Source organism: Solea solea, chromosome 1, assembly GCF_958295425.1.
Source record: "Solea solea chromosome 1, fSolSol10.1, whole genome shotgun sequence".
NCBI lineage: Eukaryota > Metazoa > Chordata > Actinopteri > Pleuronectiformes > Soleidae > Solea > Solea solea.
In genome coordinates, this window is record NC_081134.1 from 36,213,660 (window position 1) to 36,238,684 (window position 25,025).

At 40.2% G+C, this 25,025-nt stretch overlaps 1 protein-coding gene across 4 annotated transcripts in view; it reads left to right on the forward strand.

Annotated features, from left to right (window-relative positions):
• LOC131461464 (nuclear receptor-binding protein 2-like) overlaps positions 1-25,025 on the forward strand; it is a 42,755-nt gene that overhangs the window by 1,287 nt on the left and 16,443 nt on the right. The gene's annotated exons all lie outside the window — the stretch shown is intronic.

Here is a 25,025-nt window from a genome sequence, read left to right on the forward strand (position 1 = left end):
TGAGGTAAGGGACAACATTTCAAGTCAATGGCAGTGGCCCAGGTATTACTCATGTTGTGGGGATGTGAATCTGTCAACACAGTCACATCAGATGGGAACTTCATCTTCACACACCCCGCCCCGAGCTCTGAGGTCTAATAACAGGTTGATTTTAAGATAAAATAAGATAATCCTTTAGAAAGTAGAAATTAGGGCACCCCATGGCCAAGTGTAAAGGGAACTTGGCCTCTAACAGGAGGGTTGCCGGTTCGAGTCCCCACCATGTCAAAAAATGGCTGGGGTACCCCTGAGCAAGATACCCAACCCCCATTGCTCCCCGGGTACTGCTCAGTGGTTGCCCACTGCTCCTAATTCTAGTAAAGGATGGGTTAAATGCAGAGAAGGAATTTCCCCTGCAGGACTGATAATGACTCATTTATTTATTTATTAAGGTAAGGAAATAAAGACTATAAATACTAATAAATATGTACAAGAAAGGAAAAACAAGATAAAGACAAGATCAACGACAATAGCTTCGCTATAAAAGTAAACAAGATCTGCCCAAAACCCCACTAAAAATGCAAAAAAATGAAATCTGCCCTCGCCATTGAACATTTTTAAAGACCACTTCTATTTAGATTTTTACCACTTTATTATTTAACTGTAATGGTTAACTGTTAAGGTTTCTATGTTTTCTACCTTGGTCCAGATGTAGCAGGTTTAATGATGAGAAAGGCACGTAGATCACATCTGTACAGGCTGTCAAGGAACTGTGTTTATACACAGATGGATAGATAGATAAGTACTTTATTCATTCTCTGGGAAATTCAAGCGTCCCACAGCTCACAAAAACAACCACACTTAAATGGCAGCAATATATGCCAAATTGGTATTGGCTGATATTGGCTTTAAAATGTGTTATTGAATATTGACAAGATTGGCACTACTTAAACAGTAGGCTGAATAGGCTGTTACATCCTAGGCTTCTAAACCAGTTAGAAGTGGTTATGATTCTAACTTTAACAACAGCTTTGGAGCAAACATGTATTTGAAGATGTCACTTTGTTTTTTGACACAATATAGACTATGCAATATGTCTTTTAAGCAAATATCCATACTAATATAACAAAAGTAGCTCTTTATTGGCTGGGTTATATTCCCGACTGTCTTGGAGCATTGGCGTAGTGAGTGTATGAGCTGCAGCATGACTCTAACACCTTTCTCTGTTCATGAGCGGATCAGCAGTAGTGTGACTGATCAGTTGTTTATGATGTACTGAATCATTAGAATCAGTTAATTAAAAAGATGAGTTCAGTACTTCCTGCATGACCGAAGCACAGACTCCGTCTGACACAGTCACTGAACTGAAATACAGTGGCGGGGGTTTGTGATGCGGCTTGTCGACTCCTCAGTGAAATATTGAGATTTTAGACATTTCCATGTTAAATGTTGGAGATTAACGCAAGTGGAATTTTTAAGTCTTTTGAACCGATCTCCAGTTGGGCATCGTTCGGTTTTGTTCTTGTGTCGGACGTCTTGCTCGTGACTCTTCCAGTGACGACACTCTGACCAATCAGTGGCCGGCAGTCTGTCGCCGTTACACATAGTATCGTCTCGACTTGTTTGGAACCTCCCCAGAGCAGGTACTGAAAACCATGTCGAAACCATGTAGTGGAAAAGCGGCGTAACCTTCCCAGTGGCCTTGTGGGAAGTTTCCTCTCCCCTGAATAATCCTGTTTGTTTCATGTCAACATCAAAGATGTAAACAGGTTCATCATGTGTGACATTCGCAGCTGGTTTATTCACAACATCAGCAGCAGAGGTGATAAACGTTCATTCGCTATCAAATACAAAAACGGAAACAAATGTCGCAGCGGCGGGTGTCGCCTCCACCAACGGCTCTAGATAAGGTGGAGAGGATTTAAGATGAAGGTTATCTCTGGTACACACACGACACTGCAACCTCCTGACCTCACTGCACTTTCTATACCATTAACTATTCACTGGAACTGTTTTGATCGTTGGTTGTTCGCTTTGAGTGATTGTTAATAATTAATACCATCTCTCGGATCTTTCAGCTTCCGAAATGTGAATATTTCTTGCTTTATTTTTTTTGCGCCATATAAAACAAACACAGATTAATTTTGGTTTTGTAGACAAAATAAGAAATTAATAAGTGAAATTTATTACATTTTATGGACCAAACAACCAATAGAGCAATGGAGAAAACACACACGCACACACACCTTGTTTTTCCACCCATTGATTACCCGTCTATGTTTTCTAGGTTACAACTGTCGCTTGTCCTTTTTTCCCCCCACCGTTACACACTCACTCTCTCCTTTTCTAACCCACCCCTTCCCCACTAACATCATACATTTAGTTGTAATGAACTTAATTTTTTTTTTTTATTGTACTCATTATTTCAACTAAAAGAAATCTAATCTCATCTGAGATACTGGAACTAGAGATATTCTGATGTTTTATTTTTATTTAAATGTAACTAGTAGTCATTTTTACTGTCTATAATGTTATTGGCATTGCACTGTTTATCATTTGGTTGCGTAACACCACAGTCTACGTTTTCCAATGTCAGGAAACAGGACAAAACATTTGACAGGCAAATGTGAGGTCAAGCTAAGCTCCAGGAGGTTAAGCTGCTGGATAATGTTGATCTTTTAAAGCTGTAGTGTGTAACTTACGATGATTCTTTTTTTTCTCTGTCTCTCTCTCTTTTTATTTACAATATTACTCACGGATGAGAACAAATGCTTGGAGGGCAAAATACATATTTATATTTAGTGTGTATTCGGTGAACACTGTGTCTCTCCACCAAAGTTTGCGGTTCTATCTGCGGAGAGAGGAGAGACTGGACTCTCCCTCATGTAGTGTAGGTTGCATCACTGAAATGTTGTTGCAGCTGACGCTGTTATATGATATGGTGGGCATGTATGTATATGCACCCTCTGCTGGATTCTAAGAGGTACTACTTATATTGGCGCTTCGTGCAGGCCCGTCGAGTAGGAAATTTACATCCCACATTCTAAAGGTCTTTCCCCCCCCAATATACAGGACAAAAGTGCGGATAATTCGGATGCGACTCACGACGCGTCCTCCCATGCACATCAAGCGCGATGCGAAGAAACGAATAAATCACGAGGACGAGGGGAAAGAAATTACATTGTGGTCTGTTTGCGACCAGAGCACACACACTAAAAATAAAAAAAGTCTCAAATTCGCATTGGCCGATGTGAATGCTGCGTTGATTGGACACATAAAAAAATATAAAAAAAAGTGTCTGGTGTGCAAATTTAGAATTTTGAATATAAAGCGACAGCACTAACATCCATACATATATATTTAAATGCATCAGACAGATCTACATCATATTTTGGCCATGTTAACCTTAAAGTTTAAAAGTGTTGACGTCTCCTTGTTTGTTGTTCTTCTCTCTCACTCTCCATCCAGAAGGTGTGGGTGTGCGCACACGAGTGCTCGGTAAATGCAGTCAGTGGGTGAAAGTTCAGCGTGCACACTGTCATATCTGTTATTCAGCGCCGCCATTAAAATAAACACAGGCCACAGTCACGTGGTCCACGTGGATGTTTTCGCAGCCGTTATGGGCAGAATGTGTTTTTAGTTTATCTCTTAAACAGGATGAAAGTGTTGCCTTCTTAGAGTCAGTTCATCCTTCTCGACTCCACACGCCGTGGAGTATTGATTTTCCCCGGGGACTCTGCAGCCCCGCTGTGATCGGGGAGCAGAGCGTTCCAGATGAAGTTTGTGAGAAAATGTTCCTCGCCGTTGCTTCACAAGGTGACACAAGTGATTACGTGAAACAAAGTGGGTTGAGTTGACTCGTTGTTTTATTGGGCATTTTGTTGCGCAACAACAACTTCGGCTCCTTTTGGTTAACTACACTGACATGAGGGAATCTGCACGTCTGCAGAAACGTTGATTTACTAATCATTATGAACTTCCCAGAATGAGGACACTAATGCCATCACAGGATGTCCTGCAAAGGTGATGTAGTGACTCACAACACTGTTGTTGTTGAGTCATAAAATGTGATGACACAGTGTTGAGTCTTACTTGTGTATGGAGGCAACTGAGGTGTTTAAGAATGCTGCAATTGACATGTTAAAAATCAACTCTTCTTACCAACGTCTTACCAAAGCCAAATCCGAGCATACCTATTCAAATGTAGGCGGTAATAATCTATATCTCTGATGTCCATCACAAATGTAGCAACATTAGTAAGTAAAAAATGCTCCGTGTGACACTAGTTTTCTTGAGAATAATCATATTTGAAGGTCCAGCATGCAAGAAACAAATATTAACCATATAAATACAAGGTATATAGCTCAATAATGTCTTAAGTATATCATTATGGAATAATCAGTGTCATTATCTAGCTTCTGTGTTTGAAATATGCTGTGTTTTACATGTCCACCGTCAATGAGTTTATGTTTTGATTACATGTTTATGATTTCCATTTGATTGCAGCTATAGACACAGTGAGTAATGAGCCGCTCAGTCGTGGCAGTAAATGGTTCCATGCCTCTAGGTGAAGGCGTCACTCTGGATTTGCCCTCAAAGAAAACTTGTTCTTTGGCTAAAAAAAGGTCTTCAGACCATATTGGTCTGGTATTTCCCTGATAAAGAGCTCTAATTTCTGCAGAAGGACTCCAAAATGACTCATGATGTTACACGTCTGGTATCACTGGTGACCTGCTTGAATAGGCACGAGAGAGAGACTGGCATTTGCTGCCACGATTGTGTTTGTTTTGGTCCGACATGCGACTAGTGGTGCACCGTCCGTTTGTTCGGTTTGATTCTTGTGTCAGACGTCTCGCTCATGACTCTTCATGTGATCAAAATGATAGTTGTCTGTACATCTTTGATTTAACTGCAGTCGCTGAATTCACATAGTTTAATAATACTGCCAATGTAAACAAATGTAAAGAGTTGAAAACACAGCTCTTGCTGTAACCACTTACCATTTCCTCTCTGACTTTTCCAAAGAGTCATTGTGTGACAGAGCAGAGGGAGCTAATGGGTCCATCACACACACAGTCCACCCTGACCTCTGACCCTGAGCTTGTTTTACTGCACTGCAGCTTGGACAGAAGATTATTTGCTGGTCTCTTGTGATCTAGGCTGGATAGTGTAGTAGCAGCAACAGTGTAGACTAGACCTCCTGATGTGCTTCCTTGATCTGTGGTGCACCACTGCTCATTACATTAATGACTTCATCTTCTATTTCCAGGACAATGAGACAGCGAGAGTCGGTCAGGGCTGCATTTATTCGGCGTCGTGTTAATTCACAGATTAGTATGCGAGTTTGAATGTGGGAGGCAGACGCTGTTTGTTGCATTTGCATGTTAACCAAAATCGCAGGCATGTGTCAGTGCTCACACGTCAGTGTCAGTCTTGAGACTCTGAAGGCAGTGACACAAATGTGGTCAGTAGAGGTGAGTAAGATATGAGGAAATTAGTATAAGATACTGAGGCTGTGTCAAAAAAAAGTCAAGTTCATACAGATTTGATTTGGTACGTAATTATTTCAAAATAATTCAAATATCTAATCAGTAGTCCATTGTCCCATTAACGTCTGCTGGATGAAGCTGGAGCACTGAATAAAAAAGGACAAGCTCCTGTAATGATAGAGCTGCCCAATTTAGCCACAATTATATCTTATCATGTATTTCAAAGCTTTAAATATAACAGAAACTGTGCAATATGTCACCCTTTATTACATTGTGGGTCAGTTACACATGGTGTGATGATTTTACAAGCCAAATAAAAGACAGGTAAAAGGTTTTCCATCTGTGCGATGTTATAAAGTTGAGCTGTTAAACTGAGCATGGATCATGGCCCCCTCATAAGCTCATTACGTGCGGAGTTGTGGCTTGCAGTGAGCCTCTCCTCTCCTGAGGGGATCGGCTTAATGACACACTCCCTGTAATCCAGCAGTGTCTACATGCTCGCTGGTTTTACAGCTGCTCCGCAAGGAATGACATCCACTCGGATTCGAATTTCCTCGAATGGGAAAACAAGGAGCAGGGACATGAGTCACGGGGTTCACTCGGAAACTCATTCACACCTTTTCATTCTAAGAATACAAGAATAATGATTTATGTCGGTGACAGAATTGATTCTTGGTAGCATTTGGCTGGGGTTGCATTAATTGAGGGATGGTAGATTCACTTTGGTTGGCCGGTTCACCATGTTGTTTTAGGGATGCACGATATTGGACTTATTTCAGATACCTGATATGTCTATGTGTAGGGAGCGCTTGGGCCAATAACTGTTTATGTTTTAATATGATTAATATAATAATATTTTGCCTACTCACATCGTAGCTGATGTACTGTAGATATACATTTTCTTCATTGAGGGCACCAGCATAGAAGTCAAAGAGGTAATGGCCTATTTAGACAAATATTTTGGTGGTTACTCAAGCAACGAAGTAACCTTTGCCGTGAAAGATCGGACAGACACTACCTGTTTTCATCTATCCATCCATCTAACAGTTAATCGCATTACTGTCCAACGGTTTGCCTGACAGGCTTCAAACTCGGCAGGGGAATTACTGAGGGCGCCAGTGTGTGCAGTACTGACTTTGACAGTGTTCGCATAAGAAATGTAAGAAATATTGGAAGAAATTGCCACTTCTGCCCCATCTCACACAAGATGTCAGTAAAAACAAACAAACTGGGACATGTTGAATGTCTACTTCAAAAGTTGACTAATAATTTCCAAAGTAGGGCTGAATATCGAATAAAAATGTTCAATATGATAATTAGTATCGATATGTTGGGCTTTGATACCCATTATCAAACTATCTTTTTTCAGTAAACAAAAATAAAGCACATTATGGTATATTTCTTAAGTTTGATCTGTTTCACCTCTATTAAACCGCATGCTGCATCACAAAAGTCTTGTGGTTTGATACCAAGCCCTAATCAAGAGAACTGGGTCAGGATATTTCCCAGAGTTTGTATATTTATACGAGCCCAATGCAGTCAGTGTGGCATTGTCTGGGTTAGATGTGTTCACAGCAGGAGGCAGGACACTTGCTGTGAATTATTCTGAGCTTTGACTGTTTGCATTCTATTTCTCAAATGACCGCATTTGGATTATACTGGGACGCCGGTAAGAGAATCTGTGAAGACTGTCTGAAGCGACTTGTGCAGACATTTGCATTAACATACACGGCTCCTGCGGAGAAACGGACTGATCTTGAGTCAGATTGTGTTTGGTTCACGTCTGGAATGAGTTTGGTGCGTGTCTGGAAGCAGAAGTCCAGACATTTTATTGATGGTTTTTATCAGATACATTTTCAAGAGATTGAGTCCAGAAAAGTCTGCCTTCCACACAGATAAACCTGAATGAATTTGAATTGGATTGCATGTGTTGTTGTAAGTTACATGATCCTGGATCCAAAATGTGATGTCGTGAGACTTATTTAGAGACAAATCTCTGGATCTGTGGTGCGCTATACAAAGTTAATGCTTCTTCACATTAATGGCATTTAACTAGTAACACACAACCAGACAGTTTTTTTACAGCATTTTTACTTTTAAAATGTAAATGTTATGCATGTTGCATATAAATGTGGATTTAATGTTAATATTTTGTAGTCGTGGCCCTTCGCTTGCTTCATTTATGTCATCTCTGATCAAGAACCACCATCAGATCCAAACATGGTTGTTTCCAGACTACAGACCTGGTCTGGTTGATGTTTGTACCAGTATGGGTGTGTCGTCTTCCTCCGTCAGTGGAAGAAAGTGTCAGCTCATCTGTGTTGTGGTTGAATAAAGGCTATTCCGGTTGAACATGTTGTGCAGAAATTGCAGGGGAAGGTTTTGGGAATGTTTAAATGACACTGTAATTTTCCGTTGTGTGTGTGTGTTTGTGTGTATGTGTGTGGGATGACATACTGAACCGAACAGCTTGTGTTTCTTTGACCCAGCCTTTCACCTTGTGTTAGACATGCGGCTGCATGAAACACAGCTCTCAGTCAGCGCGTTTTTTTTTTTTTAAATCCAATTAGAAAATGAATGGAGTCACACTGTGTTGTTCACAAGAGCAAATTATTGGTTGACCTGTTTATATGAAGCAGCAGTTAACAGTAAATTGTAAATCCTCGGACATAAATACGCTGCCATCGTCATCCTGTGATGATAACTCCTGTATTCAAGGAGTTAGTATATGTCACTATTGAAACATCCACCAGAACAGTCAACACTAAACTTCTTCTTGTCCCGTCCCTTGTGTCTTCTTATGTTACGCTAACTGTCCTCATGTCCTCCTTCACAACATCCATGAACCTTCACAACATCCTCAGTCACAATATAATCACTATCCCTCCACTATCATCTGCACGAGGCCAAACCATCTCAACTTTGCCAACAGTGAACAATATTTGTTCATGGCTGCGAATAACTAATTCCCGGTGTGTGCGTCACACACAAGCAAACAGCATTCCGACAAATAATGTCTTTGAAATACTTAATTTGTTCCCTTATTTACTCACACTACATCCTTGTCATGTGAAACAAGATTAATTCAAGGCTCAGTCAGAAGTCTATGTCTATGACCGCTTCCTCTGAAATGTCATTAAATAAACGTTCATACATGTGTTGTATTTACATTTCATGACTAAAGGTTCACTAGAACTAGAGCGTGACTTAGCTTCTCGTACATTGCCACAGCAGTACGGTTCTTCAATTAAGTATTGATTGATGTGTGAATGAGCTTCCCCTGTTTTGCAGACCAGCAGCCGACACTGGTTCATAAAAGTCTTGGTCTGTAAGTGTTGTCATGACTACAACACTTCTAGAAATAAACAACTCTTCAAATTAATATTGTTTGTCTTTCCAAAACATCCAAATAAGGTAGATTTTAACGTGAAATAATAAAAGTGTGCTGCTTTTATTGATACAAGCAGAAGCTATAGGCTCCTATCACCTAAATGTCCCACTGGAAAAGTACAGAACATGTTTTGTACCTGAAGTGGTCAACAGTGATGATGGTGATACTGTGCCAGTCACTCTTACTGACAGACTACTGGTCGTAAACAGGCCAGCTATGTTTTTTTAATTAAAAGGCACGGCCAAAAATGTCTTTGGCCTGTCCAAATAGTGAACTCCAGGCTCTGTGCCTGATACCAGCTGGCTAAGAATAAGTACCGGTATGTGTCAGATCATTAATGTGTCAGATCCATGACAGATTATAAACTTGTATATTTGAGCTGCAGTGGCAGTCGCTGGTCTTTGAAACTGGGGAAGCTCATTTCAGGGCATACATAAACAACTGGCACAAGGAAACGCGATAAGTATGTGTAATGTGTTTTTATTTCCAGTGTATATGTACAAATGAAAACTTATATCGCTGAGCAAGTAACACACAACAACTAGCTATTTCTTTACAGACTTCACAAAAATCCACACAGGACTGGTGCAGAAAAGGCTACGCTGTCAATCAAAAACTGATTCTGCCTTTCAGACAGTTCCTCCCATCATCATGCAGAAGCCCAGTGTCCGCCCTTTGCTCCACTGACTCAGAGAGAAGCTGAGCTTCCTTGGAAGTAACATTTTTTTGCTGCATTTGTCGGAAATACAAAAATCCGCTGAACTAGTGTCACGTTGTAATTGTCTAGCGCATGTTTAGTATTTAAATGTCGATACAACACAGTAAATATTTAACACCATTTTAGTCTCAGATCAATCGCCTCTGTTGAGCTGAGAGAAGTGTGAACAACTGCTCAGATGTCTGGCCCCAGCATCCTGACATTTTACTTGCTGACCTCAGAACATCTTTACGTTAGAACCTGCAGTTAATCAAACATTGGGTCATGTGATTGTGTCACCTGGTTGTAAAATGTGAGCTCCTCCCTGGGGGGGGGTCATCAGATCCATGATGTGCAGCGAGGTGTCTGTCAGCATTTTTCCACTCCAGCTGTGTGTAACGGAGCCGCCCGGATCTCTTACCAGTCGAGTGGGAAAGCTGGCATGAAAGGGGAACCTCGAAGAATGTCGGACATGGCTTTCAAAGAGTTGTCAGCGTAGTTCATGCCACGTGACATCCATGCCTGCGAGGAGTGTCTCGTACCGACCCAAGCGTGCTTCTGACACAGTTGGCTGCTTTTTGTATCACTTTGTCAAACAGAGTGTTTAAATTTATACCCACTGGTTTGAACAAACGTTGTTATTTATTTGTCATACATAACGTATGGCACTTATTGTATAGAAACAGAAGTCAGACCAGTTTCCCTTTGATTTTCATTCTTCAGACTGCATAATCCCCATCATTTTCAGCTTGTCTCAGTGTCTCCATTTGCAATTCAAGTAACTACACTTAAATGCACTGAAGGAAAACCCCTTGTTTTCTAAATACAGTACTTATGTAATTAAAATTCTTTTCTTTTGGAAGACTAGTCAGAGATATACAACATGACACCACGTCGAGAACAGTAATAATTAAATTGAATTCTTGTGGCACGGGAAGCATATCTGTTACGGGGCTTCTATGATTTACTTCGGGTTGGCCTTTAGAAATCATAAAAATATACTTTGAGATAGTTTATTACAGCCATCGCTCACAATAGATGATTCTGGGAATCGAAGTTTGAAGAAGAGGTGTTGTGTTTGTGTCACAGGCGACAGATATAGATTAAAATATGATATGTCAATCTTCTATTTTCCCCCAGAAAATGATCCTGCACAACTCACTAGACTGAGACGCACATGCAGACAGATTTTTAGAATATAGATTTTAATTAACCACGGCCGACAATAAAAAAAAAGATTAAAAGACATGCTTACTGTACCGCTCCAGTATTCCACATTCCTCATAAATAGAGATGTCTTAACATTTGTTTTACTATGAGAAATAAATATATTTTGTTACCACCCACTTCCCGCCTGCATTTAGGTCATTTTCACCCGTGCTCAAACTGTGAATTTATTGTATATTATGTATATTTTTGCACCTGACTCTAACTACCTGTTCTTTGCTGCCGTTAGAATCCTCTTTCTAGTGTATACATTTTCATAAGATACAGGCTAAGATACACACACACACACACACACACAGGATTGGGTATAATAATAGTCCCACACACTGTTCCTGTTGCTGTCTGTTATAATATGAAGCCTTTATTAAAAGCATAGACTCCAGTAAGTCCTGACTAATTCCCATCACACCCGGGCCTTGACTACTTAGACTCTATAAAATCATTAAAGGTGCAGACGATGGTTAGGTTGTATGTGTATGTGCTTTTAAACCTCCCTCCCTGCTTAAAAGCAAACACCAGGCTGCTCTAATGTTATAGTGTATATGTAACAGCAAACCCCGCTGAGTCCTCCAACCACTTAAGGTATGTGAGAGCAGATTGTGTAACTCCCCCATGATACAGAATTAACCCCACAGTATGATATCAACAACAACAACAACAGTGTTTTTGTTAATGCGTCACGTTTGAGCCGGAGCTGATTAGCATTGGTGAGAATTAAAAAAATAAAAACTAATTACTCTGAGCTAAATATCGTATAATAATGAAAAAAAGACAAAAAAAATCCTGTCGCCACAGGCTTGTGTTTAATTAGCTGGAATGAAAAGTGTAAAAGGATTAAATAAAAACACAAGACTAAAAAGGCATCTGCTGAGTCAGTTTACCTGGGCTGACCAACCTCTCATTACCCTTTGCTTTTAAAAATGAACTTTGGAATATTTACCCAGACTGCTAGCCCTAATGGGCCTGTTCAGACAGTAGAGTGTATGAAGCAAAGTCATGTAGTGGATTCTGAAAGAGGCTGCAGCTAAAAGCCAATGTCACTTTGTCTGGCTTGGCTGCTTCATGCCTCAACGGCCCTGGAATATACACAAGGAATTAGTGTAATGGAGTCATGTACTGTATTATTTTCTCTGAACTGATCTAATTTAAAGAATATTCCATGTTGAACAAAAACACAACTACCTACTTTACCTTTTGGAGTGGCTGTATTTGATTTGTTCAATTTCATTGATAAGAAGTTAAATTTTTATGAGCTCTTATGTCATAAACACAGGTATGTAGAGATTAACCCTGTGCAGGGGTTGAATGAATCGCAATGATAACCAATATTTACCAATACGGACCATTTAAGACTATTTATGAACGTATGAAGCTGATAATAACACATTTGTGCTGAGTCATTTCAAAGCCATAATTCTCCAACTGTGTAACAACTATTGTTCTCCCAAAAAGAAGAAAGAAACAGCCCAAACATGACTCAGCTAAAAATGATTTTGCTGATTTTTATTTACATATGATTTTTGGATTGGATCGCTATCAATATTGACCGATACTGATTCCCATCCCATTTAAAGTGCTTGTTTTGATATGGAATGAGATATACTTCACAACATAAATGTATTTATGGTACAAAATAAATCTTTTAATTTAAAAAACTGAAATTAATATAAACTTAAGTCAATAATAATGTGGACAACAGCTTAAACGTGTACTTTATTGTTAAATAATGTGATAATTACAACTGAATGTCTTATTTGTATGTATCTAAAAATATTGCCAGCAAATATATTCTGTTTATTTCACCTCCATACCACCACCTGTGTTTGTAGGTAAGAGGACGTCGTGGGTCATGTTTTTATTATAACATGATATTAAGGGGTGGGCCACAAGTAATCGATTGGGTGGCCGCATGTGGCCTGCGAGCCCCCAGTTTGTCAACTGACCTAGTGTAATGTCAGGTTTAGATGGCAGTTACAGCTCTACCTGTTCATGTAGAGATGTGGTGATGACATGAACAGAATGAAAATGTAGTCCGGCTCAAGATTGAGCCTTGTGGTGCTCCGTGTTTAATCCGAGAATTTTCTGTGGAAATTTCACCCAAAAACCAGTTAATCTAAATATGAGGTGGTGGGGAACAAAACTTAATAACTGTGTTCCAAGTTGCACTCCATGAATTTCATATGCACATGCTGCACAGCTTCAAAGGGGAGTGGCTGACACACAAACCATGTGTTGAAACGCTTGCGTCTTGACCTTTGAAGCCACGTATAAATCTTTGTGTTTATGTCAAATATGGTCATAAAATCTGACACACACTGTATCAGCAATGAGCCCTTTGGAAAAACACTCACAGTTTAGTGGCAAGAGCTTGATTTGACAATCGCTTTAGACAAATAATGTCAAATATGGCTTAATTTCAATCTGATAAAAAAAACCTCTGGTTTGTGGTTTTATTTCTTTTAAACCCTCTGCTCTGATATATCTGTTTATATTTCCTTTCTTCACTAAATCAATAAACGTGTTAGTAGATGCCTGCAAGAAAAACAGAGGTTTTCATTTTCAGGTCGTGCTCGGTAAATGGAAGCAAACCATTGACTCTTTGTTGTAATAAAAACAAAATGCTGCAGGAACAAACTTGCTGCAGAAATTCTCCATCTGGCATAACATATTCAAATCTGATATGAGCAACACTAACAGGTTTTGAGCTTTGAGGCTGTTCAGTATTGTTGCCCCGGGCTTGCTTCATCATTTATCAGCAGTCCTTTACCTGGAAATCACATCTAACTTATGTGTCTTAGCCTGAAATAAACCCTCCACTTCTTCATAAATCTGCTGTGTGGCAGACGTGATCTCATTTGTTTTTGGAATTTGAATGTGTTTGTTTTGTTTATGCAGCTCGGGACACTGAAAGCAACAGGAGCCAGAGTTAAATTAGTTTCAGGTCCCAGTAACCATCAGTCAGGGCGACGGCTGATGAATTAAATATGGAGCCATTGAATTATCCTCCTCGGTCACCCCTCCATCCTGTGCTGCACAGTGATCATCAGGACAGCGAGGACAAAAAAGTCATTTACTCTTAAATACAGTGGTGCTGAAGACAAATATTCCATTGACTTTTCATTTTTTACAGTATATAATACTTTTTGTAGTCAGTTTTTTCATGAATGCCCGAAAGAATTGCATCATTGCGACATTTGGTAAATGTGGTTCACACAGTTTTGTCTTATTGATCCAACAAACCGCACATATTTGAAGTGTTGGGATTTCTGTAAATAGCGTTAAATCAACCTGTGCTGCTGCATTCATCCCATCAATGCTTGTCATCCTTTCACTAATGCCATTTTTTGTTGGCACCGAGGGTTCCCTATTCTTAACTACGCTTTTAAAATTATGGATGTCCCAATTTGTTCTAGTAACTGCAGCCAATAACGATAACCAGTAACCCAACCTATTTAAAAACGCTGGAAGGAAAATGTTAGAAATCAGGGTTGAGTGACACGGGAGTGTTGTGTCATTTAAACATGAACAGTATGTGAAGTGTCAGAGTGGGACGTGGGAAGGATGTCGGGTTTCTGCAGGTCTGTAATTATGTCTCCATAATTCCATACTGGTGAAAAGCACCACGAGGCATCTTAAGGATCAGATATGCCGTGATTCCCTCGAGTGGAGCAATTCCGTTTTTTGCATATCCATTTGGAATAGTACCAAAATAACCAGCCCTTACCGTTCCATTTTTTTTAGCACGCTTCCCTTGGGTTACCAGAGTAAAATGGTGCGATCAAACGTAACTCCCTTGTGCCCGGTGTTTCTTCAATGCTCGCAGTCTATTCTGATGCAAGTCTTGACCTCTTGTTGAGACAAACGGCCACAAACCCTGCAGAGAAAAAGAGCAGCTGGGCGCCCTCTTCTGTTGTCTGTTGTGTCGTGTTCGATGTCGTTGCACCTGTGTGATGTGACGCTACTCGCCGACACGGCCATCAGGCACAGCGCACACCCTGACAACTGAATTCACTATCAGGGCTTTACCATTCCAAATTCGTACAATCCGATTGCAACCAATGAATTGTGACTAAAATGAGAAATGTCTGTCAGCTGTGGAATGGACAGGCCTTTGAAAACACCATCCAATCATATTGATTGACTGGGATCGTGATGCATCAATCAAACTGCCATCTGCCCCTCTTCGTGCATGCTCAGAAGACAACGCCAGAGCTTCTGGTAGCTAGGTGTTGGTCGCAAAAGGAAAGACGTTTTTTTTCTGGGAAAGCTACTGCCGTAAAGTACCGAAAGTTACCGATGCCACGCAGTGCTCGGGAGGCGTAGCTTCGGAGGGAAGTCTGTACTTGGACTTTTGAATTCAAAATGCAGCCTGCTCAAACTGCTTTTTTCCAGGACCTCCAACCCTACCTTTAAAAGCCATCCTGTGCAGAAACCATGCATAGGTAGTTGCAGGGTTAGATATAGAGACAGAAACACCCCCAGGTCATTCTTTCACAGACATGCCTGCCTATTGAGCTTTGTCTGTAGTGTTGCATAACAGTAACAGGCACCAAAAAAGTAGCTCTCTCTCTATTGCATGTCTGCCAACTGGCTTTTGTTTGAACACGTGCTGAAGAGCCAGCTCAGGTTGACTCTCACTCTCTCTGCTAAGATGAATACCACACGATGCACACAGCTCTCTTCTGCTCTGACATCTTATCCATATCTCCTTTTCCTTCAGCCATCTCCGCCTTCACTGTACATGCTTTCCTCTTAACAAGCTCACTTTAAGACGCTTGACTAATTGTGGCCCATAAACACAGCGAAAACCGCACGAGGAGAGCGGCCTTAACTTGTTTCTCCTGTTGTTTTTCTTGCTCTTGGCTTCGGCAGTTGGGAGCTGGGAGTCCCAACATATGTGAGGAAACTGCGCCTGTGCTCAACCCCAACTTTATAAGTGTTGCTGGCTGCTGTGTGTGGCAAAAACTAATAAAAAAAACTTTTGTGCCTTTGTGCCTCCGTCACCTATTTTTGAAGCTGGCAAGCTTCACTGCAGTACCCTCTGTTGGAGCTGCAGCAGAGGGGGGTGCAGTACCTAACACATCACTCTTGGTTTTGTAGTAGCAATGAAGTGAGCAGTGTGTGTGTGTGTGTGTGTGTGGATTAATGAGCATGAAGTGGGTAATCCAGTGGGTAGAAATTGACACTCTTTATGGCGAACTTTAGCCGAATTCTGCCAGGACCTGTAAGGCGTCTCCAGGGACCCAGTCAATTGCAAATGTTTTTTAAAGACGTGGGAAAGGGGCCAGTTTCAGGTCAAGGCAAACACACCTATCTTATTAACTGCCCAGTTAGAACCACTGCTTCTATTCGTGTTGGACAAAAAAAAGAGTGAGACCAACTGCAAAAAACTCTCAACACCTCCCTGTTTTGTAAACCCTCATTTTGCTCTGAAAGACTTCTTTGCAAACGTGTGAGTGAGTTTGTGGGTGAAACTAATCACAACACAGCAGTCTAATCCCAGTGTGCAGTCCTCAGTACTGAAACCTTGCAAACTCTAACTGACGTCATCACTGCCTTGGCGCTGGAAGGTGTCCGGGCTTCACATTCTCAATGAGAGTGAATCAGAAGGTTGACAGGCCCATCTGTGGCCAGTTAAGCACTTAAAGGCTTAAGTATAAGACACATTTACGTAAAAGTGACGGGTCTTTCACTGCAGATAAAGTCTCACTAAAACACATTTTTTTTCACTTTTAAATCAGTGTATATACTCTATGTGTATCTAGTTCACAGTTTAGTGCAAAGTACTGAAATTATACATCATAGTAATCAGTGTATCTACTGTCTCTCTGGTCAAACACCAGTTACTGCATTCAAATTTGAGTCTAGCCTTGCTTCATACGGTGTGTTTGAAGCTGCAGTAGACTGGATCATGAAAAGAAATTGGTTTGATTGTTGAGTCTTATCTTCAGGTTGTTAAATCCTAATGTTTTTGGGCTCCGAGTCACTCTGGATGCTGCTTAGTGGAACCGCCAATAGGAAGTGTCCTCTCGCTCTGAACTGCTCTGTGATTGGTGAATCAATGGCACGATGGAACTTCTGGTTTTGGGTCAATGTAAAAAAAAAAAACTACGAAATTCTACTTTACGGCATACGTCGAAGAGCAAATCCTACTTTGTGTACGTACGGCATTAGCGTTCAGAGGTGTGCTGTATAGTGCTGTAGATGTGTGAGGGTTCAAACTAAGCTCATAAGTAGAGTATTTGTTTGTCGAACAACCTGAATAGATGCAGTTACTTTTTCACGACCGCGGCTGCTGACTCATGGAAACTCGTAATAACATGCTGCCTTCAGCGTGGGAAAACCCACAGTCATGAAGAATTTCAGTCCAAGACGGTGAGTCTGGCAGGCTGGACACTGGGAGCAGGCCAGTATTTAAAGAGCATCTCACACTGTTTGAACATAAGTGGAGGCATCGTGAATCATTTAAAGGCTTATGAGCAGCGACGTCAGGGCTGGAAAAAGCAGTTTTACCTGACGTTTGATTGTGAAATATCAGATGTTTTGTTCTTCAATGGGAAGATTCTGACAGTTTGAATGTGACGTGAGTTTGGGATTCGGCCAAACAGCTGTGACATCATTGAGTTCTATAGAGAAGAAAAGAGCCGTTTATGAACGATTCACATTCAAGCGTTCTTCAGTTATGACTCGGCATCGGTGCTGGAATATGAATGAATCCTGCTGAACATGAAGATGAAGGATTCTGTGTGTGTGTGTGTGTGGAATTAGATGCTGCTGCTGCAGAAAACTATGTGAGGAAAAATCTGATAGTGAGGAGAAGACTGTGTCTGATTAACTCATTACTGTGGACAGAATATTAATTCCTCTCGGCACAAATGGAAAGTGTGAGGAACTCTGTCTTTGGAACACGTTAGCTTCTCCACAGGAGAGATAAAATCCCTCCAAACATCTGTTTTAGTGTTTTCCTTTCTTCAGGTAAACAAACCATTGTTTTGTCAGATTCCTTTGACCAGATTTTTTGCGAAGTCCTGCAAGATTCAAATCATTCTCAGTAGAGGATGATTTAGATGTTTTCGAAATATCAGAATCAGAAATACTTTATTAATCCCCAGGGGAGTAAATCGTCCAACTAAGACCAGAGAAATTACAAGAGATTCACACACAAAAAAGTATATAAAGAGTATAGAAAAATAAAGAAATATTATTAAAAAACATTAATTAAATACCCATTTACAGAATACAAATGGTAAATACAACAGCAGCAATGTCTATCGAAAAAATATTTTTTTTAATTGAATTTTTTTAGTGATACATAAGAATAAATGTTAACGTGCATATGAATAGTACAGTACAACTGCGGGAACGTACTGTAAATGTCAGTCACTATACTCTATATAAGGCCGGTGAATGTACATCCATATGAACCACAATAAATGCAGAATGACTGAAGCTGAAAGCACAGCAGAAATCTGACATTAGATATTGTAGCAGTTGTAATTACAGCCACGGCTGTGTCAGTCGTCGTCATATGAAATTATATGATGAGCCTCAGACATAACGGAGGAAAGAAAAAGAAGTAATTTATGGGCATAAAAAACTAATTTGCGGCCACGAAAAACAAGTATACCGCATGCACGGGCCTGCCAAATACACCAACAATGGAGAAGAAGATGTGGAGCATGTGCATAAAACCTAGTTGTGTATTAGTTGCTGACACCAAAACGCAAGGGTGTGGTTTTGAGATTATTTTCACACCGGTTAGAATAGAATAGAATAGCCTTTATTGTCGTTATTTTGTGGACAACGAAATTTGGGTGCCACTCCCTTGGTGCAAAATACAAATATATAAATAACAATTTTAAAAGAGAAATAAAAATATTAACAATAAAATAAGAATAAGAAATGTTGTTTACATTTTTTCCAGAAACTATGACTATGTATACATTAACGTGAGATAACAAAATATAGCAGCAGATAACAAAATATAGCAGCAAGATAACAAAATATAGCAGCAGAGAGAAGTGATTGTCCTGTTGAGTGTCCTGTACACGTGGATAAAAAGGCGATACAATTTTTGGTGTGTGCGGGCCCTCGGATCACTATCATCTCGTCACAGTTACACCTCATGGAGGCGTGAAACTCCACCTCACAACCTTTGGTACTCGCCTCCCTCCTCCACATGTTGTCCCGTAAAATCGGCACAAATTCCATCAAAAGGCGGCATATCAGCATGGTCACACATTTCAACAACACAAAACAGACGAGATATGCGAGATTAGATTAGTTACATGATGAATGACTGCAAAGCTGCAACGACTACTACAGCTTGAGGAAAAAAGTTAGAACCCACGTGGCGTAAAGTAACCAGATAAGTGTAAAGATAAGTGTAAAGATAAGGTGGGGTCTTGTTTCTTCCACGTTGTTCCTTTTCTCTTTCTCTCTGAATGATCAGATTGCACCTTCTCTTCAGAGGTGTCTGTCTCACTCACTCATTCATGAATGAAATACAGACACGAGATAAACGCTTGTCATGCGTGTTGGATTTCTGTTTTGTAAACACACTTCTTGAAGCCTGACGTGAGCTGTCCGGCTCTCCTGTCAGCGATGTCATAAACGTCAGTCGGGGGCTTTTATCTGTTTGGGTTTTTTTGTTGTTGCTGTAAACGGTGCAGTTAAAACTTTACCTTTTAAGTCTGATTGGTTGAAATGCATGGGTGTGTGTCAACTGGGGACTTGTGCTTTTTCAGCTCCCTTACTTGACCCCACAAAGGTTCAGTGGTTTAATTTATGTTCAGACTGAACCGTCAGCAACTCACTTTTTAGACACATTTTTCTTATTTATTCATTTATGGAGTCAAATGGCCAAATATCTGCATCCAACTTCTGAATATTCTCTCTTTATTGTCATTTTAAAATGAATATCAATGCATTTGGGACTTTAAGTCAGAAAAAAAATTAGCCTTTTTCAAGTTTCACCAAATCCTTATAATGTGGGTTGAAATTAAGATGAATGAGCACTTTATGAAGAAGAAAACGCTCAAGTATCAGTTATATATGAACTGAAGTAAAGAAAATATATCCAGTCCTAGTTTTCCGTCACTTTTTCATAACCTTAAATACTTAATGATCTGTCCTTCATAGGGAATGCAAATCCATTTTAAATGTGCCTTAATTGCTGGAATAAATCAGGTATGACAGTGCACAATTCAGTGACCTTCAGTTAAAAGTTCAAAACCTTATGTAATGAAGTAGTTGAACACACTCCATATGCTTATCACGTCCCTCTCAAGGACACCGTCTTTCTTCTCCAGTGCATTTATGGCTCTACCACGTCTCTCTCTCTCTCCTGCTGGCCTTGTAAATCTGCAGCTTTGTCTCAGTGACAATGGGACCGAGGACAGCGTGGTCACTGTAATCTCGCAGCGCTGGTTCACACTGAAACACAAACAGGTTTTGCTTGAGGAGGCAAAGGTGCAAGGCTGACTCACTTGCCGAAGAGTTTAATAATGTCCCCCCCCCAAAAAATGGGTAATTTTTCAACAAAAGAACATGAATTTATTCCTTTTCTCTCTTTTGAATTGTCCTCGTGAAAGAGGTGCCAAGAAGAAGATCCTGTCGCCTCCGTCTCTGCGTTTAGACGCTGTCGTGTTTGCTTTGCGCTCCGTGTCCATCTGCTCCCACATTCCTCTTTGTTTTGAGCATCAGCTGCTCGCTGAGAAAATGAACAAGTGAGATATGACGAAGGCTGATGTGTCTAATATCTGCGGCTGAGCTGAGTGTGACCTTCAAAAGAGGACAAAGCATGAATGCTGTGGAAAGTTTCATTCAGATAATGTGCACGACGTTGGTCTGAGAATAAATTGCAGACGACACGTGTTTTCCTGTCTCTTGATTTATCACCGCCGCAGCCATCGAATTAATCTTTACGCCGCACGGATGCTGACCCACTTGTTTGCTGAGCTTAGGTCAATTAGCAGTCGGAGGTCTATGTGGTTAAAAGTCTGGAAGGGATAAATATAATTTTTTTTATTATTTAGGGTCTGTTTTGTTGCTACATGCTCACATTCACAGGCGATGGCACCTCAGTCAAGTGAGTGATGGAAGGTTGTGTGTCTCCACTAGTCTACATGCCGATGTGTCCTTGGGCAAGACACTTCAAGGCATGTTTCACTGTTGGAAAGATGAATGTCTATGGTCCACAATACCAATAATATCACGATACAACGATTCTGTGATATTCAATATATCGCGAGACAATATCTGTGTAACTGAAGAAAACAAAACGTTAATGTGAAAAGTTAAACGTGCAGGATTTCTCTATATTTATTCACAACATAGAGAACAGAGTGCATAAAGTCTATGTATTGAAACTGGCAGTGACTGTTTACTTTAGAGCGCCTTAATTTGTGAATTAAAATATTGATAGGCGACGATATATACTGTATGTCACCAAATCGAATATTTTAACGTGTGATAGAAAATGCTCTGTGTGAATATGTGAGTGAATAGCAAGTAAAGTGGCTTTGAGTGGTCATCGAGACTGGGAAAGAGCGATATTATTTCATTATTTACCATGACTTTCCAAACATTACAGGCCATCACACACACGGCTATGCAAACTTTTGTTACACATACAAAGCTCATGAGCTCATGATGAGGTAACGTGCACCCTGAAACTGAGGAAGCTAAATGGAACCCAGCCATCATTGTATTGGTCACCTGTGCTTTTCCTGTGACATGTCAGCGTCAACATACACGCACATACAAAGTATAGGCTATTTCATTATGTTGTTGCTTTCTTCCTATAACTGCATCTATATAGAGTCCACACATGCCCTGTTTGAATGGGAGACGCTGCGTCTTTTTTATCTCCACATCTCGTCTCGCGTATTTTCCACAACACTTCAGTCCGACTCTTTGATCCTGCTGCGCCACTGTCATGCAAATGAAAGAGAGAGAAAAAGAGAGCGGCACGTCCCTTATTTTTTTCATACACTTACACACCAGCCTCAAAATCTCACATATATATATATATATATATATATATATGTATATATGTGTGTATATGTATATATGTATATATGTATATGTGTATATATATATATATATATATATATATATATATATATATATACTATAAGCAGCATGCAATCTGCTTGAGTGCAGCCTCTGCTGTAGCAGATCCAGCCATTAAATATTAATGCGGTGAGGCGCTATCCGCTCATCGCCGAGGTATGAGATGTAGGAAGAGAGATACTAACATGTAGGAGACAAAGAGCTTTGTTATTGTCGAGCTGGGACACACACACACACACACACACGCGCACAGTCTCAGACAAAGACTCTCTTTCTGCAGCAGGAGTCACGTTGAAAGAGCTGCCATATGAGTTTATCCTCCTTCTGTCTGTTCTTTCTTTACCTCACTCATCAGACACTTTGTCTTTTCGCCGGAGACTGAATGTAAAGGCGATCTCACGCTGAGTCCTCTGTCATAAAACTGTCGCTGCAGACGGCCCAGCCAGCGTTTTTTAGAGTAATGTTCGCGTCGCAGAGGCTAATATTCACGACTCCCTCTACTTGGATTGATATCATAAACCAATAAAGCCCCGCACTGAGGACAGGGTGTGTCTATTCAAGCAAGGCTGCACAGTTTAATCCAAAGCAGCCACAAAGCTCTTCCTTACAACATAAAAAACTGAATATATAAAAATCTGGCTTTATATTTTGAAGTTTTAGTTTGAACTCAGATTACACACTTCAGTGCACGTTCAAAAATGTTTTATACAAGTATTTATTTAGTTTAAACAAGGTAAAATATGCTCAAATTAATGAATTAGTGAAACTATATTTGTATTTCATCCTTTTTAGCATATCTCTTTATTCAGATGTATTCTTTTTGTATCTTGCATATAAGTACGATGTTATCTGTCCGTTTGTATTCATGAGCCTCAGAAAAACCGGCAGCTTCATCCGCAAAGACTAAAACAATACAGTGAGAATAATGTGCCTGAAATGAATTTATTCTCTCTAAATATATTTGCCTGATGACCTTTTGTTGCGTGTCGTTTTGTCGTCTCGCTCCTCATTTCCTGTCAGCTCTCGGTGTCATATCTCGGAGAAGAGCCACAAAATGGCCTCAAAGCAATAAAACACAAACAAGTGGAAACAATTAAAGAGAATTTATCGCTTTGTTTGGACACCAGTGTTGAACTGGGTGAACCTGATCATCAGATAAAGTCGAATTGTGAAATATACAATATAAATACAATACAGAGAGTTACTTTGTTTTCATTACGGATTCATCTGCAGATTATTTTCCTGATCGCCAGATAAGTTTATTTGGTCAAAAATAATGTGTTTGAAACGGGTGAAAAGTATTGAATTGGTGTTTCCCCCAAAACCTCAAAATGACGACATCCTGGAAACAGTTTTCCCCACAGACCAAAGATAATCGGCTTAGTGTTGAGTCACAGATCTGGTTTTATTGAAAATGTTCAAAATTGCAAATTGAATCAGCATATTTAGCAAATGCCAAACGCTGCGATTTAATTTTAAACTTAATGAAGTCATACATGTTGAAAACAGGTGATATCTCTGAGATCTCAGGCCCTGCAGAAGAATGTAGAGAAGTTCATGTTTGAATGGTGTTGTGTGGTCACGCTCGGTTACATTTTACATCTAAACCTCTGATTTTTATTGCACAAATTAAATCACATTTGCTGTGAGAAAAAATTGCTATCAGATACTTTCCCTAATAGTAATTTTGTGAGATACTGATACAGTTCTTGCAAGGCTCGGCACGGCTCGACTCTTTTTTTTTTTTTGCTTTTCCATTAGTGATAGTACTAGAGCTGAAACAATGAATCGATTACTAAATTAATCGATAACCATTTTGATAATCGATTAATCCCTTTGAAGCTTTTTTTCATGATTAAAACAAGATTTACGATTGTTTAAGCTTCTATTTTCTTAATTTCTTTGCTCTGGAAATCATTAAAAGTGAATCATTTTGGTTTGTGGACAAAACAAGACATTTGAGAGCATCATCATTTCCAGGTTTGACGAACACCGATCAACATTTTTTAAGGTTTTCTGACATTTTTATGGACCAAACGATTAATCGAGAAAATAATTGACAGATTAATCGATTATGAAAATAATCGATAGTTGCAGCTAGTAAGCGACCTAAGCTGATACTAAAATGCGACGTCGACGGGCTGCCGTGCCCTGATTGGTCAGAGGGTGTCGTCACTGGAAGAGTCACGAGTGCGACTGTAGATCAGTGCCCGAACTGTAGATCAGTTAAAATACTTGTGTTAATCTCCGACATTGAGCAACAGAAATGTCTAAAATCTCAATATTTAACACAGCAGTCTGGTGAATTTAGTGACAGCACGGCGATTGTGAGCCAAATCACATCCTGTGACTGTGTCAGATGAAGGCTGTGCTCCGGTCATGCAGGAAGTACTGAACTAATCTTTGTAATTAACTGATCCTTAAATGATTTCGTACACCGAAAACAACTGCTATGACTGTCACTAGTTTGTATAAAACAACATCACGGCAGTAGAACTGTACACTGCACCTTTACACCATAGCCGGCGCGATATTTAAATCCTTTAAATCTTCCCTTCAGTTCATCTGTATTTGCTGCTGTTGCTGATCATCGTCCTTAAATGAACTCAGGAGTTTTGGAGCATTTTTTTTTCTTTCCTTGACATGACTCAACCTCCATGTTTAATATTTATTTATTTATTTATTTATTTTCATTTCAACATGAGGAGGAGGGGGAAAAAAAAAGTCAAACTCAAAACATCATGTGAGCGAGACGAGTACAGGAATAAACTGTGTGGTGAGGTAATGAGAGGTTTGTGTGTCAGATCCAGTTCTGCCCGGCTGAGACGTCGTTTTGACAAACATCAGGACAGAAGTCGGTGTTGTTTTGACGTGACGTGCGTGCGCGACCATCCCCTGAATCCCGTCTCCACTCCCCAAACCCACCTCCCCCTTCAAAAGGCCAATCACAGATCAGTGCCCGTGTGTGCTGTTTACGGGGTCTCACGCTACCATGACCAAGTGTTTGACTCCAGGGAAGGAGACGCGGGGACAAGCGACCCAGTGTCTCTCGGTGTCTAGAGAAAACAAACGGCAGTTATGCTCCGCCGACGCCAGTGGGAAACTGACATGAGTCCGTCCTGACGTCGGAGGAAGGGAAGGAATTCCTCGTGCTGTCAGCGAGTCG